This window comes from Fringilla coelebs (assembly GCF_963513975.1).
Source record: "Fringilla coelebs genome assembly, chromosome: 6".
Taxonomy (NCBI): domain Eukaryota; kingdom Metazoa; phylum Chordata; class Aves; order Passeriformes; family Fringillidae; genus Fringilla; species Fringilla coelebs.
Window position 1 is genome coordinate 42,258,627 of NC_140034.1, and position 18,826 is coordinate 42,277,452.

An 18,826-nucleotide genomic window follows, 5' to 3' on the forward strand; every position below is an offset into this window, starting at 1 on the left:
AGTAGACTACACTGTTGCAATAGCACTCAAAATATTTTGATCTTTAGTGGCTCTGCATCAATTGTTTGGTGGGGTTTTTTCAGTTTTCAATAACAGTTTGGGGATTTTTCCCTGTTATTTTGCAGGTAACAGTGCATACCACCTTCCAGCAATGCAAGACTCAGCTATTTCTACTCAGTATGTTGCAGGGAATAATATTAGCTGTGCTTCAGTCCCTGCCTGTCAGTCTCCACCTTATGTTCACCTTAAGAGTAACAATGATACGTGACTATGCACATATACTGTAAAATAAATCACCTTCTTCATTAGTATAAGATAAATCATATTCTTCTAATCTTCTGAAAGAAGTTCTTCAGCTGCAAAGCAGGCACCTTTCAAAATCTTTATTTTTGATAACTCAGGGAATAAGTTTTTTCCCATGTGCAACACCAGCAAATGATGTCACTTTCTTTCACAATACCTTGAGGGTACAAAGGGCAGAAAATAGATTTAATAAGGGGGTAGGTCATCTGCATTATTAATATAATTAAAATTTTCTTTTTTTGGAAACTCTGATATGGGAAATGAATTGTGACTAGGAAGTATCCACATGAACTGGTGACTAGGAGCATCCTGTAATTCCCTTCATGTAACAGAGTTATAAAATTGTTTGGATCACTACAGATCTTAAGGGTTATTTAGTGCCAGCTGTTTGTTTTCCATGCTTTGTTTCTGAAACTGATTAACATAAATTCACTGCTAATTAATGACTGAAAACTCTACAAAATGGTATTAAGTAGGTAAAAAATTTGTAAAACTTTGATATAAGCAGCATATACACCAGCAGAGGAATAGAAAATAGGAATAATTCACATAGTTGAAAACAATTACAATACTATAAACAATAGGGAATTTCAGTTTTCATTTTAAAAAGAAAAAAATGGGTTTAGCTGGGCTGCTTTTTAAAAATAATGACTTGTGTCTTAATGTGATTAAAATAGGACTCTGGAATTCAAAATTGCTTCTGGAATTTTTCTGTGGCTCTAGATCTGTTCAGACTGTCACTTTCCTTTTTTTTGTAGAGATAGAGATCCTCCTTTGATGATATTACATTCTGGTATAGCAAAATTCTTTATAATTGTTGCTAAGCTGGAGCTACACCAGATATACTAGTAGGGAAGATGAATATAGGTTTAAAATTATCAGTTCAGTAGAACTCAGTGGCACTCATCCTATTGCTTTGTTGACAACATGAGTTGTTTTTCCACCAAGATAAAGATTTTTTTCTCTCTGGCCCACTCTCTGTTTCATTTCAGCCATACTAAATTTAGCACTTGATGAAGTAGATACTAATTTGTTTTGGGTTTTTTTTCTGTATTTAAAGTGCTAGAAAACACTATCAAATGTTCTTCGATCCCTTTTCTTTCTGTTTGTGAATATCCCACTGTGTTATACAAACACAGCAGGGATGAAAAGTAAAACAAATGCATATTTGTGTCTACAGTACAAAAATGTGTATTTATAGATGAACAAACCAGGTCAAATCTTTCACAGTAAAAAATAAATTAAACAGCCATTTGTCAAATGAGTATCTGGAGACCATTCTTAAGAGTCAATAGAACTGATCTTAAAATGGGGGAAATATTGTCAGGGGAAAATATTTTTAATGACATTTTGTGTTTATAAGCACACACAGACACTCACATTAAAAAGACACCAGTCTGGTTTTCACACTCTACTGTTGCTCTGAAATGAATCACTCACAGCTTTGTATTAGTTAGGCTGAGCAAGACAAATAGTCTAGAAGTTTGATTTAACACATATTAACTCATTTATTGATTAGATGTTCAAAAACATTTCCAATCAATAGTGTATGAGTGAATATCTTTGCCAGCAGATCAGAGAGAAAATTATTTTAGAATTTAGAAGGTACACCTTATTTGAATTGGTTTTGGAGAGATAGCCATGCAGAATTACCTAATCCTCATCTGCTTAACTCAAATGCAGAAATATTTTAAAAATTAGCATACCAGGCATACAACTATTCTTTGGTTTGTTTTCATCAGGCATTCTTGAAAGAAGAAAAAGAAGTGCATTATATATAGAAAGTGCAGGTTTTATGCAAGAGAATAATTCTTACTCAGGGTTTAACTAAGATGAAAGATCAGGAAAAACATAGTTACGACCTTGGCCATTAATCAGGGTTTTTGGACCTTTGTCCAATTCTGAAGTCTAAAAAAAAGTTCTGTTGTTTTAAGCATGTTAAATAAAATAGAGCTCTGAAATAGCAGAATTTGTCAAGAACTAAAGGGAACAAAAGCTAGTAAGAACACCTTTTTGAACCATCAAGGAAACACCAGTGTCTTGTTTTACTGCATAGTGAGTCAGCAGTCAGAGGGGAGATTTAGCTATATGTTCTTCATATTTACTGCTAGTATAGAATTTGTATAGACACCTTTCTTTAAGGAACTTTCTAATATTTTCTCTTTGTACCCTGAGGTGAAAGTCTTACAGGGGCATAGCACAATACGATTTTCTGTTTAATTGATTTTATTCTTGTTATTTAACATGTAAGTACCCAGAGCTCGCACGCATTTCTACTAACAGCTTGCAAGTGATTCAGATTCATAAATAACAGAATCTAATGCTAGTTCACACATCCTAGGCTACCCAAGACTTCAGGAGCAGGCAGATAAGGCCTTGAATCTACAAGAAACTTGTGCTCTTCTGGAATGGTAATTCAGGGCCAGACGTAGTAACAGAGTATAACAACCTTCTTTCTTTTGGCAGTTGAATGTTACCCTGTTAGTGATATTTATTAAAAATAGCAGGAACTGGGTAACTGTGTTTTCTCTTCTGCTTATTTATGTTCTTTACTGTCATCATGGTAGCATATGTTACTATGTTTAGTCTAATCTTCCTTTTACTGCAGCTTTTTTTCATTCCTTTGCAATCTATAAAAATATAGCTGCTTTGAGGACTATTACTAAAGCCCTGTTATAACTTCAATGAGTTTTTCTTACTTATTGCCATAATGAATCGTTAGAAAATATTTAAATATTTTAAACCAAATTTTGATCAGTTACTGGCCTAAGTCTGAACTAAAATCAGTGCACTTGAAATGAGGAGCTGAGTGTTGGAATAATACTATTGATTGTTTCAAAAAGGTTTCTTGCAATTCTCCTTGGTGAGTTAGTGATTCAAGCAAAGATTATACTTTCATATTGATAATTTTCTTGTTCTCTTTTTCTTACTTAGGCTTCATTTCATTTGTAACTACCTTTTTCCACACTCTCCCTAGCATTTCATTTTTCTGTAGTCCATACCCAGAAACAGAAGGCATTTTGCATCTCTCTCTTTGGGGAGGGAGGGAGGATTATCTCTCCCTTTAGTATTCTCTTCTTTTGGGAGCATAAGTGCATGGTAGGTGAGGTTTTCCAGTGTAAATGTAGTAGATTTAGTACCTAATTATAAATGTAGATTTAGTACCTAATTATAATATATTTAGTACCTAAATCTACTAAATATAGATTAAGTACCTAATTATAGTCTCTGAAATTTTGAACGGGGCTGCATGCAACTTATTTTTCCATATACCCTGAGAAAGTTCATTTTCTCTGGATGAATTTCCTTTTCTAGCTGATTTAGCATGATTCAATTTTATTCATTCTGTAGAAAACCCTATTATATTTTTTTAAAAATAAAATTGCATGAAGAAGTGTTTTTCTCTATGTTCTATTTACATATACTTGAACTTATTAAAAGCAGACTTCTTACAAAAGTAACTGAGAAAACAGACATGTAAGTCTGTGGTTCTGGTACTCTTTAGTAGGTTTATTTTCAGAGAGTTTGACTTAACATTTAAAAACATATGTAATTGTGATCATACTTTGTAAGGGGAGGAAACACCACATGCTCAAGTTTTGCTATAATAATCATGCTCTGTGAAAAATGAACATACATATGGAAACTCATTTTCAATAAGCAACTACTTAGTTTTGGAGTATATTTGGAATTTATTTGTATTACAATAACTCAGAGGAGTACAGATTGAGATATTTGCTGCTAACTACAAATTTACATTACTGTGAGGAATGACAGAGGGAAAGGAACTCAAAAAAATTGTTTATTGTTAGCTCATGAATAGAAAAAAGAAATCCTAGATCTCTGTTTACTTCCAGTAACTTTCTTCCTCCTGTTTATTGAATAATTTTGCCCATTTTAGTTTCTATGAGTATTTTCACTATTTGTAAGTTGGTCTACAAAATGTAATTCTTTAAACCAGCAGATTGTTTTTGAAGAATTCCTATCATTCATGTTGTTACTCCTATTTTATTTCATTAGACACCAATATACCACCCAACCAATATACCAATATTTTTATTGCCTGTTACAATATTGAGGAGATTTTTTAAAAATATATTCTCTCCCTAGTATTGAATTGGGAGTAAATTTTTACTGATGCATAAGTATATGTAAACACCAAGATTTAAAAATGCTTCCATAATCCTACAAGCTTACAACAACCTAATCTTAATGTCTGTAGCTCTGTTGGTAAGAAATTGAGTGGAAGTTAGAAGATCTGGTTTCAGATTTATGTTCTGTCACAGATCCCCTGCATTTCTTTTAAGGAGAAAACTTAGCTAAAGGTCAACTTAATCAGAAAAAAAAAATGGAATCAAGTGATTAAAGTATATTGAGATATCTTAAAACATATTGATTTGTTGTGTTTCAGGCTTCAGTTTGATCCAGAAGTAAATGCAAGCTCTTCCATCTGAACTCAGGGTTGGAAGTAGTGACACAAACCCTAAATTCCCACCACGTGACTGCAAGCTATGAATACCTGGCATTTCTTTACCACATCATTTGAGAGAGCTTGTTAAGCTCTTCAGGGCACATATTTCCCTTCCCTTCCTCTCTCTCTTTTTCATTTTTTCTTCTTTTTGATTGGAGGAGACTGCTGTGTTGATAAGGGCATAAAGTATTTGCAAAGTGGTGGTTAAATAGAACCGGCAAGAGAACATGTATTTTCTTAATGTAGCATAGAGATATTTTCTATGATATCCCAAATTTTACACTTATAATGAAGGGAAAAAAAAAAAAAAACCAAACCCACAGAAAAACCCTGAGGAAATAGTCTTTTCCATGCAAAGCTGATGGCTGGCTCAGGAAAAGACAGTCCATATCTGTTTCAAACTACTTATTTTAACACTCAGTCCCATCCAAGCCTTCCAGATTGTCCTGCTTTGAGTCACAGACACAGCAGACCAGCTTTAGTCTCCGTTTCCCTCTAGACCTTGGTTGATATTGGAACTGCTGGTGACACAGAGCAGTAGCACAAACTGTCTTCATGTTAAGTAAGAGCTGCAGGCTGCATGAGCACAAAAACCTTACATAAGCACCTAGGAATCCAGGGTGAAAAAACTTATCAATGAATCAAACCAACAGGGAGGGCAAGAAATACCAGTGCCTGTTACATCAGTAGCTTCCTACAGAGACTAAGCTTTTGTCTAACAGAAACAGATTTTTCCCAAGCAAAATCAAGGAGGCAGGTACCTCTGCAAAATTGAGGACTGTGTCCTTCACTGAGACACTGAGATGACATGTTTGAAATCCACTGTTAGAAGGAAGGAACAAACAGCTCTTTGTCTCTGCATCTTCCTTATAGACATTCTCATAAATAAATATATAAATGAAAACTCTCCAGAATTAGTATAAACTAAGAAAGCTCTGTGGAGGTTGCTAGGCAGCCAAGGCCAGAGGAATAGAAAGCAGGCAGGTCTTTGAAAAACAGAATCAGTGACTTATGGGTTATCTGAAGTCATGATTTATTCAATTGTCTTTTGTCATAAAAAAGAGACGGTATAATTTGTTTTTCTTTTGCAAATTAACAATTTTTTTTAAAGCTTTGAAAAAAAAAGGCCTGTTCTATATCTCATACCTATCTGTGTTTTAAAGCTATGAAATTTTATGCATGACTATTGTTTATAATCTTTACTTATTACTGATGCAGAAATTTGATGCAGTATATAGAGGCGATAAATTGAAAACTATTTATCAAATTAATTGATTTTTAAACATTTTTTCAGTTTTAGTTTTTACTATGGTGTGTATATAAGACTCTAGAAGAAGAACATTTCCAATGCTGGAAGGAATGTCTTGCCCTCAAGAGGCGTACACAGACATGTTTCACTGTCGCTAATGACAAGAAAAGACCTAAATTCAACCACCTTGCTCTCTATGGTGTATGATGAAGCTACTCATTACAGAAATACAGAAGTAACCACCCCCTTTCTGTTCCTGCTAAGTATGCAAAAATGCAGGCATTTCTAACAGGCAAGGCAAGGTTGTCATCTGTAAGATTAGGTGATCACATTATTGACTAATTGCTGCCTTTGAAATCTCTGTTTTTATTTGTTCCTTAAAAGTCTTCTCGAAATAACTGTGCCTTCAGCAGTTCTGCCACACCTACCTATATTGAGGGGGCGCTGCAATCCTACAACTCCCCTCCCTTCTCAGACTGTGTGTGACAGCTCAAGATCATGGTTTAGTCTACCTGACTTATTCACTCTCAATGTCATCAGTTTATGCCTAGAGAAGATTTAACTGCTGCATCACGGTTTCTCAATCTGTGTTTCTTCCACAGGGTGGATGCTGTGGGGGGGTCCAGGCAGCTCTGTGGAACAGTCTCCAATTGGCTAGTAGGATGAGAAGGTCCAGGGGTAGTTTGGGAAACGAGGAGAAACATCACCTCCCGAGACGGTAAACCTACTGAAAAGGTAATTCACGTTAGGATATTGTTATGCAAGTCAGCTTTTCAGGCTCCATGGATTTGCTGGAATGCATGGCAGCAAACTGTTAGGGAAGGGGAGCACAAGCCTTTGTTGTTTTCTGACTCTTCATACAGCATCCCCTGAATATCTTTCCCAAGTTTCTTAAACTATGCTGGGTTTCAATTACCATCCTCGTGTGAGAGAGAATTTGGATGCTGTATCTTACACGGGTTTTCTTGTTGTCCCATGGACTTGTTAGAGAATACATATCACAAATTTGCAGTAACTTTCCAAGAAATTTATAAGAATTAAAATTCTTTATAGGAATTAAAACCATGAAAATGCCAGTTTATAAACCCTACAATAATTTATCAGAGTAAAATGTTCTTTCACAGGGAGAGCTAATAGTTTTAAAAGTACATAATCATGTTTTATTGGGTTCTTTCAATCTCACCTTAGCTACTGTGCTTGTGGAGACTCTCTTCCTACCCTGAAGCCTTAACTATGGATATTTTTGTTCCCAGCATTTTAGAAGTCCAACAGAATGTGCAAACTAAAAATCTGTCATCCCTCAGAATAACTGCAATGCTTTCTCCTTCATGTTAAAATGTAGAGTTGAGCCATGAAGCATCAAAACATTTTCTGCTGTCCCAAAAACCCGGCTATATGGTGTACATTTGTGCCCAGTTAACTTATCATATGTCCATGCTATACACACATTTCTTGGTTCTCAGCTAAAATTAAGTTTGCTGAACAAACAGATTTTGTTCACTCATCCTAAACCAATCATTTCCCAAGGTACGTTTTGAAATATCTGACAGGCTCACTTGCTTCTTCCCTTTATTAATGTGCCTTAATGTATGCAGAATGCAAGAAAAAATAACAATGGAAAATCACACTGGTAGAAAATAAAATGGGATTTTTGATGCAAAAGTTTTCATAAGGAGCTATTCCCACATCTCATGAGACACTGAAAAACCATAAAGTATCGTTTAATGGGGAAATATTTTTTCTTTGCTCAGTCTAGATGTTTTGGCTGGTTGAATACTAGGTAAGGCTTTCAAATGTGTCTGGGAAATACCTTCCTTTTGTTGCTGATGAGCTCCCTCCAGCTCCCTGACATTCATTCATTAAAACAGTTCAGAGAATCTACTGCTGCAATTCACAAAGTTGTCACAGAAGAAAGGTTTGATACAAGAAAGGGAGGCCTTGCCTCCTGCATTTATACATGTGGTGATAGTTTTCAGCTTATGATCTCCTTTTCAACAACCTAGCTTCTCCAGACCTAATTTGGTTTTCTATTATCTAGTAGAAATGAGTTTATGTGGTTTTTTTTAGTAAGGGCTCAGTAGTCTTCACAAAGAATTACACCAATTTGTCTTAGGTATTTTACTGTAAACAAAAGACAGGAATAGCTTGCTTATGGTTGGAATTGGTCTGAGATCCAGAGGATCCAGTGTCAACCCTTTACTGTGTTTCAGGGGTCTTGGCTGCATTTTTCTACCTGCAATGTGGGTAGAGTCTCATGGAACTTCTGTAATATCCCTTTGCTGATGCTTTAGTGACAATCCTTTCTTGATGGGGAAAAAAGGATCTTTGCCCAATAGTTAATAGATGTCATTAAAAGAGCTTTAAACTAGATTTGAAGGGAGAAAGGGATAAAACCAGGCTCACTAGTGAAAAGCCTGGGGGTAGCATGCCAATGTTTGTGGGATGGTGTGCCAGCAGGTCCATCAGTCTGCTCAATGATTTGGTTAGCACATTTGAAATGCCTTTATGCTAATACACACACCATGAGCAGTGTAGTGGGGTTGACCCTGGCCAGATGTCCAGTAACCACTAAAGCTGCTCTGTCAATCCCCTCCAAAACTGGACAGGAGAGAGAAAATATAAAGACCATTTAATGGGTCTCAACACATTAAGGACTGGGAGAGATCACTCCCCAAATACCATCATGGGCAAAGCAGACTTAAACTGGGGATATTAACTGATTGCTAACAATATTCAAATAACTTATTGCTAATAATATTAACTTTTTGCTAAAAAAATCAGAGAAGGATAGTGAAAGGTAAAATAAATCTTAAAAACACACTCTTCCATCCCTTCTTCATTCCCAGCTCCACCTCCCCCCATCCAGCAGTGCATGGATACAGGGAATGAGGGTTATGACCAGTTTATCCTGAGTTGTTTCTGCCACTGCTCAGGGAGAGGAATCCTTCCCCCGATCCAGTGTGGGGTCCCTCCCAAGGGAGATGGTTCTCTGTGAACTTCTCCATTCTGAGTCCATCCCACAGGCAACAGTTCTCCACAAACTTCTGCAATTTGAGCCGCAAGAGCAAGTGCAGGATTCTCAACTGGGGACAGGTCAGTGTGGTTGTGTGTACAAATCATGGGAAGAGTCTTGAGAGCAGCCCTGCAGAATGAGATATGGGGAACTGGGTCAGGGGCAAATTGAATATGCAGTGCCCTGGAAACCAAAAGAGCCAGCTGTGTCCTGCAGTTCATCAGGCACAGCCTCGTTGGTGGAGGGAGATCGTTGTCCCCCTCTACACTGCACCCCACCTTGAGTACTGAGGGCAGTTTTGGGGACCTCAAAATAAGCACATTGTCCATAGGCAACCAACATGGTGAAAGGTCCTGAGAGCAAGACTTATGAGGAGCATCTAGGGACACTTGGTTTGTTCAGCTTGGAGAAGGCTGGGGTGACCCCACTGCAGGCTAGAACTTCCTTGGGGAGGCAGCAAAGAGGAAGGTGCTGATCTCTTCTCTCTAGTGACCAGCAACAAGACACAGGGAAATGGAATAAAGCTGCACCAGGGGAACTTCAGATTGGAGGTTCCTTACCCAGTGGGTGGTTGGTCACTGGCACAGGCTTCCCCAGGTAAATGGTCATGGCCCTAAGCCTGAGAGAGTTCAAGTGTCTGGATGATGCTGTTAGTCACATGATTTAGTTTTAGGTAGTCCTGTGAGAAACAGGGAGTTGGACTTGACAATCCTTTCAACTTCAGATAGTCTATGGTTCTATGAATCCAACAGTGCCGTAGAGACTCATTTGTATTTCAGTCTTTACTCTGGAAAAAGATATTACAACCCCTCAAGACAAATAAGGAAAGAAATTGAAATTAGAGGGGATGACATTGTGATATCTTCATCTGAACATATTAAGTGAAGTTTGAACTTCTCCACTCTTAAGACTTCCTGAGAAATAGAAAGCCTAATGGATTGATGTTTCAGTCTCTGATTCCCTGCTGAAATTGTGTTTCATGTGAACTATTCTTGAAATGCCATTTTGACTGGAGGTAGAAGAAGATAAGAGTGCTGTTTTAATATAACTTGAGATCTTGATGTTAAAAGGTAATTTATATTTTCAGTAAGAGGCTTTCATCTTCATTGGACTCTAGTGATATTGATCTGATATCAGTACTAAGTATATATCCTTGAATTCTGACCAGATTCTGCTTCTGGTATGAATGTTTCACATTGTCCTAGCAAATAGAACTTTTTCTATGCATTTCTTGGTCAGTTTACAAGTGGCTGCATTTTGCTGGTCTGTTTGATCAATATTTCTTTTTGTACATTTTAAAATTAATGGTTCTGAATTTTCAATCACTGTGCCCCTTTGAGGGTATTTCAAGTCATAGTAGTCAATGCAGGGATTGGTTTTGTGTCCTGTTTTGTAACAGCTGAGGAACCAATTGTCTTCCATGATTTATGGAAAAGTCCAAACCTTTCAAATTAAGTGAAGTGTATACAGCTTCAGAATTAATTATGTTCTTAAACATAATGAAAATCTCCATTTGAAAATGAGGCATGCCCCAGAGTTCGAAACAGAACAGAAGAAATGAGATATTCAAATGAAAACAGAAGTTCTTTTCACCTAACAAATCCCATAGCTGTGTTTAGAACAAAGCTTGTCTCTTGAATGTCTGTGTGGGCAAAACTAGCTCTACACAGCTGGAGATTAATAAGACTACAGTCGCAAAGCATGAGCATGCAAAACTGGCAGTATCCCTTGCTAGCAGGCAAGAAAGCACCAAGAGATCTCGAGGGTTTTGTCTTAGAAGAAAGAACCCTTAGGCAGAACCAAAGTCAATAACCCTTAAGAGTCAAATAGAGACAGGACAGCAGCAATTCCTTCAATATTTCAGAAAAGGGCTAAAGACTGTGATATGACAAGGATAGACCATTGGATCTCTGAAATGATCTGAGAAATCAAATATGAAAGAGATGAGCTACCAGACAGCTTTCACCTGCATTACTGAATGCCATTTAAATTACTCTCTCCACAGCCAATAACGCTGTTTATAATAGTTTTTTTATGTTTAATATTTTTTTTTGTTCAAACTTACTGTGTGAAATTCTTCTTTCATTAGAAAATGTTTGAAAAACTGGTCCCCTTAGTGTGTCAGAATGCCAATGATTCAGTCTCTCAATTTACTTCTTTCTTTTCCTCATCTCTGTAGGGTTGGGCTTTGTTCATCCACCTTTTTTTTCCTCTTATTTTTCCTCTGCTATTATGTAACTTCTTTCCAATTATTCTCCTCTTAGTTTGATAAATAATGATTTCCCTTTTCAGTTCTCAAGTTCTGTTGAGATAAGTAGCAGGAAAACTGGTCATCTGATACTGAAGGACAACAGTTTGTGGTATTTACTCTTTGTAAGACTTGATGTTCAGGTACCTTCCTCTGAATATCATGGTTCCTGGACTATTCCAGAATTATGTCCTGCAATTTTTAACATTTCCTTTAAGGGATATTTTGCTTTGACTACAGTAGAAAAAAACTGGATATGGAAGAGTTGATCTGAATACCACATAGAATTTTTTTCCCCCTTATTCCCTTGACATATTGGGGATTTATAAAACATTAGTTGTTGATTTGGCAATATAAAATTGATAGATAACAAAAGATCAGCTTCAAACTGTATTAAATCTTTACTTGCAAAAAATAACATACTCAAGCAGGGTGAAGGGGAGGGAAAGAATTTACCCTCAAATGCATCAAGTAGATCACTTTTTATTGAGGTGACATTTGCATCTGCTGTAGAAGGTGAGATCTTGATGAGAAATTGTTGACATATGAGAAATCAGATGCATAACATCTTTTCTTTATATCCCGTCTGATGTAATATTTATCATGAAGCTATTGAAATCTGAAAGATTGAAGAACTGAAGATTGAACAGTCTGGATTAGGCAATATGGCTATTAACAAAGCAGATGAATGCACCTTACATACACAAATTATCTGACTGCAGCTAGGAATTCCCAGGACATTTAAATCTACCCAAATAATCTACCCAAAGTAGCAGGGATGGAAGCTATTCTTGTGGAACCTCATAAAGTGAGGGGAAGGGACAAAATTCATGTCTATATGGCCTTTGAGCAAGAGCAAATTGAAAGAAACGTGCATGAGGGATGTGAATGAAGCATACTTGTAAGGTTGGATTAGAATGGTGATTTATGGTAGGTTTTTTTTATCTTGCAATGCTCTGTTTTCTTTAATCTCCAATTAATCTCAAATTTTGCTAAGTGTAACTTTTTTCTGTGTAAGCCTGTCTTATGTTCAGGATCAAGATGCATCACAATGAGACAGTAAGGCTGTCAGCAGGGCTAGAGGTAAAAGGTCAGAAGAATATCTGTGTAGTGGAGAAGGAACTGCACCTCAAGACACCAGTGCTGAGAGTGCTTCCTGCTGCTCTGTTACGCATCCTTATGGGAACTGTGAATGCCAAGTATCAGCCTTTGGGAAGGAATTCCCTCTGGCAGAACAGTTCTCTGTTCCTCCTGCTTAGAAGCAGATGGCAAAGAGGAAGCCCACATCACCAGGCAGACCTGGGTATTCTGTGTCTCTGTAGGCTGAAGATTGCTTTAATCCAGTAAGTCATTGTTCATTTCAGTCACACAGATATTTGAACTGACTTAGAAAAACCTGAAAATTATTTTGAGGGTAATCCCTGCACATTTTATATAAAGCAAATGAGCAGTACAAATAAGGCTGATTTTATACTACATGGAACATAGCAGCTAACAGAAATAAACTGTGAATATATTTCTAATATATTACAGCATTGCTTTATATTGGCCAAGTTGATTGTAATACATTGTCATAATATATTTTTTAATAATTTTATAACATTGTTATGTTATGGCGGTGCCTCTGATATTTTATGAAAAGAGCCATTTGACCACAAAAGAAAAGAGAGGTCTATATCATTCAGATGCTGCAATGAGGGAAGTAATATATTGAATCCTCTTGATTTACAGCTATTGACTTCTATTTCTTCTAAAACTTTTTTACTGGGATGAATCCAAGAGTATTTGGCTTCAGTCATTCACTCCTTTAGATACATGAAGTAACACTATACACAATGAGTCTCTGATGAATAGAGAAAAATATGCTACATCAGAACAAAAATGACAGCACACTGGTTAATTTAATCAACCAGTGCAGCACAGACGTGCTCAACTTCTCTGAATATTGCCTTCAAAAATGTGATTCTATAGCAAAATTTCACGTTTCGAAGCAGTATAAGTGAAAATGAGTAGGTAACTTCTCTTTGCAACTTCTGTTTGATCATTACTCCAGTTTTACAAAGACGCAGAGGAGCATCATTAAGAAACTTACAGGGGGTAGAACCTCTTCCCTACTGATTTTGATCTGGAAATCTGGGCCATTTTCCCCGCAGAAAGCTCCACTTTGAATTTATTTTTGTATAAATTAATAGCTCTTTGAGTATCTGAGATACTACAATTGAAAATTACCTCAAAATGTCTAAACAGAGAAAAGCTGTCTTACTTACAGACATTGCACGGAGAGAGGCAAGGATGGTCCTGTTGCCAGTCCCATACACTGCCTTGAAAATAAAGCAGCACTTTTTATATCAAGGGATTAATAGCTAAACCAGAAAATATTGTTCAGTGGCGTAAGTATCCCTATTTAGTTTTGCTAGGAATACTAAAGTTTTGGCAACATGCAGTCCACTATGTTTTGAGTTATAAGCAGGAGATCTTTCTATTTCTCCTGTCCTGCTTTCTTCTAAGCATGTATTAAGTATTGCAACTAGCTGCTGAGTTCCATAATAATGATAAATGTTGTCAAATATCCACTAGTGACAGATCTGGGAGCCACCATAATCCATTCCTTTACTGCAACTAAAAGTTAAACTTAAAATGACCAGTATGAGGAAGAAGGGCTCTATAAGTAGAAGTTGTAATTTGATACTGAATTGCTGATCATTTAAAAACATAATTAAAAAAAAAAAAAGGCATCACGGTCTAAAGAGAAAATAGTGAAAAATGAGGCTTTCACACTGAATTAGATTGATCTGTGTTACCAATAACAAATTCAAACTGCATATAAACTTTGTGCATCCTGGATGGCTGCAGAGTGAAATCAATGATCATTCTTGCTGCATCAAATTTCTTATTTACCTGATTAGCAGCAAAAGAGTGGAACATATGGGTTTTAGGTATTTGTGCAAAGCAATGACGCCATTGCTGTGCCTCTGCTATGTCGGAGTCAGGTGATCAGAGAGTGATAGCTGATGAATCTCTTGAGCAGGGCATCAAAATCAAATGATGCTTTGCAACCTTTCTAAACTCCATGTTTGTGAAGTATGGTTTTATGGTTTCATTGCTATTTTCTTCTGTAACACTCCCAGGCTTTTTTCCTTCTAATGTTCTGTTCAGACAAAATGCCACCAGAAATTTTTTTCTGATGACCTTTCCTCTGTCCCTGTATAACAGCCTGATGAGATTCAAATAACAGCAGAAGGCTAATAAGAAAATCTGCATAAACAAGATCGACATGCATTCACAATAGATGCATTTCTTTATCTTTTATTTTCTATTTTTGCTTGATTAAAAACATTTTTTTAATAAGGTTGTATAAGGTGAAAAGAGAAATCAGATTTACATGGGGTTTAATCTGATGTGTGAGAAATGTAAAGCTTATCTTCTATTTAGGAGTGCTTTGCTTGAACTTTTTGGCATGCATCCTCCTTTCCACTTTGCTAAATGTGTTCTTCATCTTCCTTCATTTATGAATATGGAATATTAGACATTACTTGTCTTACTTGCTAAAGTTTCATATATTCCTATGCCAAGTGTGAACAGAGAATTTTCTATAGTAGAGACTAATGTGGAATTTGGTGAGAAATTTGGAATTAATATTGTAAGCTATGCCGTCTATAGAATGAAATAACAAGAAGACTTTGTTCCATCAAACTTAGAACTGACTTCTTAAAAAAACATATTCTAGGTTCTCATAGGATACCACATATTCATCCTTCTGTTTAAAAATTATTAATATAATCAAGGAACATGTAAAAACTAATTTAGGGATCACGCAGATGAGAAAGTTTTTTAATATAATGAAAGATATAGCTTCCACTTTTAGTCTCAGAAACAGATTTCAGCATGTTTTCCAGGCTTTTGCTACTTTTGGTCTCTAAAGTAATCACAGAACAAAAAAGAGAATAGGAAAAAGTGAACATTTTCAGAACAAAGTGGACTATGGTAAACATAGCCTGATTTGAAACCTCTTAATTCTGATGGAAAGACACACTGACTTTCAAGAGGAATGTTGGAGCTTTGCCTTTAGACTATTTTGCTTGTCCATTCAGGTATATGAAGATGTATACACACTTGAATTTTTGTTTATTTTGCTGCCACGCTAGCTTGGACAGAAAATTCTTGAGTGTTGATTAAATTGTATGTATGGATTTTGATGATTTTCACATTTCTACATGTAAAGGAGATAAACTTCAGAAGTGTTGTAAACAAGTGAAATGAAGATAGGATGGACTAATTTAGAATGCAGAAGAGCTGAGGTTTTGCTACAATACTAAAGTTTTATTTGGAAAAAAATAATTATTGAATTATGACAGTTCAGAGGAAAGTTTCAGAGCCATTGACATATGGTGCTTAGAACCATACCTGCCATGCTGTCATTTCAAAGACATCACAGTTATTATCTCCAGTGCCCTGCAGAGGAAAAGGACAAATTCAGTCTCATTATTATACATTATGTGCTTCACTTGAAACGGCTCCATATTCCCCAGTCATGCCTATGAATTTACTTGAATTGCATTGAACTGGATATGTAGACAAATATGTTGATCCTTACCCTTCTCTCTATATATCTTTATTAATTATTTTGAGCATTAAAATAAGACTAAATTTATGAGGTTTGTAAAACTTATTAATGGTAAGTTAATTTAGATTTCTTAGCTTTATTATTTTACTCAAATTTTAATATTTTTAATTATTTTTTTCTGCGTTACCTCCATGAAAATTGCAATAGCATTGTGAATGCACAGTCCATTAACAGCTCTACTTTTTACTTTCTTCATTTTCTGAACCAGAAATTTGCCACATTTCACCTTCTTTGTTTCCCCACTTCAAAAGGAATGTAGTATATATGTAAGGATTACTATGGTGGAAAATCCTTTGTATTTCCAGTAAAATGTGGGAGGGATAGAATGATTATACTGCATACATCAACATAAATATTATTATATTATTTTCAAGCACATGATCATGTTTTAGTCATTCCTTCCCTTACATTCACCATCCCTTCAGACTTTGCCTCATTCATTGCAGAGGATGACTTGAAAATAGAGCTGCAAAGACATTTTGGGATATTTTTTTGAATGCTTGTTTTGCAATTGAAATAATTTTTTTTGTATTTTTTAGTTATAGCACATTGCTTGTGTTTTACATATAATACAATTTGCCCTGCTATTATTAGGAATTTAAAACCCTTTTACTGCATACACATAACTCCCCGTATAAACAGCTGGAGATCTGCACATGGAGGGGAAGCAGACTATTCAGTTGAGATCAGCAGTGCATCTGAGAAAGGAGGGTTCTTCCCTAGACCTGTTTTTTTTCCTCTGACAAAAGGTAGTACAAAAAGAAGGGATGTCAAGGACTAAATACTCCAGATGCCCTGACTTGTGCTGCTATTTGCATATTTTACACTCCATCAGTTTCTCTCCAAAAGAAAAAGATGTATGCATTTATAATATGACATTTGGTTTAACTTGGTATTATTTATATAAGCTAAAAGGAAAATTGATTAGCTTTCCATTTCTCTCCTCCTGTAACTCTGAAGAGATGTTGTTGGTCTCCTTTGATGTACTCTTACTCTGCATTTAATCAATGCTTCTGTATTCACTTTGTCTTGTAGTTCTATCCTTGCAGTCTTCAAGAGCCTCATCATGTTTAGTTCTTTTAAAAACCTCATGGAAAACACTGAAAACTATTCTTCTTGGAAACAATTCTGCCATCAACTTATTGATTTTGTCTGCATTAAAATGATTTTAAAAAAAATTATATTGCTGACTCACCCTGTCCTTCTCTACTCCAGATATGAACAGTGGTTTCCACATACCCTCTGTCATTCTGTCTTCCATATTGGTGTTCTAGTTAGTAATTAGTCCTTGTCCTTGTGTCCTCTAGCTCTATTTCCACTTCATCCTGATAGAGTAGTACATTTTGCTTAAGTTTGTTCTGTCCCTGCTGTTTGCCCCTATGACTGTTAATGGGGTTGCACAATGAAGTAAAAAGAACTATTTTAAACTTATTCTGTCTTTACAGCAAGGCTCGTTATTAACCTGAGAGTTGTAACCCTCTTTTCCAGAAATCTCTGCAGTGAGTGGAATTGTACCAGCACAACCAAATGTGTGTTCAGGGGATGGAAATCTGGCTGGGGACACAGGAGGCAGGATCTTCCAGAGAAAGACAGAGTTGCCGAGAGAAATGGCTGTGGAACAATGGTCTATTCCCTTGCCATGTCTGCTCAGATCTTTTACTTTATTGATTACATTTAGCTAACTTTCTGAAAGTTAAAGACCCTCTCAGCTCATCTGTTTTTGGCGTGATCTCCACTAATCAGTATTAACAAATCCCCCCAGGACAGGGGAGTAAAAAACAGCTGCACTTATTGACTTCTTCATTTTAGAGGAGCTGAACTGTTTCCAGCAATTAAAGGTAATTTGAGTTTTCTGGGAAGTGTAAAAAAATTGAGTAAGTAATAATAGTGTCTCTTTTTTCACAGCCCTGCAGGGACTGAGCTGTTGCTCACTGATAGCTCTCTTTTTAACCTTTGTGTGACCTTCAAGGGATTTATGACTCACAGTCAGAAAAAACCATACTAATCTGGTGCCCTACTTGGTCTCAGATGTCACCTTTCTGTGAATGAAATGTGTCATCTGCTCTACTCTCATGCCTCTGCTCCTTTGGAACACAGTCAGGAGAAATCCAACATGGAGTATTGGTATAACTAGGAGATTTATGGCAGGAATGTGAAGCCATGCATGCGCAGAACTTGTCAAGCAGTCCAAGTTAACTAGGCACTAGTAGGTAGGAGCCAAGCATGTGAGCTCCAATCAGACAGAACCTCGGGACAAGGAAGGACAAGTGATGACATAAAGGTGGTGCCTTCTTACCTAGTTTTTGCTCTTCGCTATCTTTACAGTCTGTTTTAGTGACAGAGATATATGTTTCATAAAATTGTGCCGAACCTGTGCTGCTACAGGAGGAGCTGGCTTCTGTTCCACTGTAAGGATTATGACTCGTCGAGAATTTTATGTTTGAGGAGGACGTAAGGTGCTGAAAACTGTTGGGCTTAGTTTCCAATCTAGAGGAACGGGTATTCTTCCCTGTCAGTGGACAAAAAATCCTGCAGTTTCTGCCTGTATTTAATTTTTAATTTTTTTTTAAATTTTATTTTATTTTTTGTTGGTTGGTTGGTTTGATTTGTTTCACTTCATTTTTACTTGTATTACCCACTGAGGGATATATATTTAAAAGCTTGTTTAATTTTTTTCTCATCATCTTTTGGAGCTGATCCCCATCTGGCTTCATCTCAAATGTTCTTGCTGTTATTGCTTATCAAAGTAAATTATTAGTAAATTTAAAGTTTTTTCAGGTGCTGCAAGACACTCCTTAATATCAGAGTGTGGGCTTGGTATGATGACATAAAATAATTTTCAGATTTTTTGAAATCATTTATAGATTTTTTTTTTCAAGTTTATAGCAGGGTAAAATTTGATACTTACATGATATGAC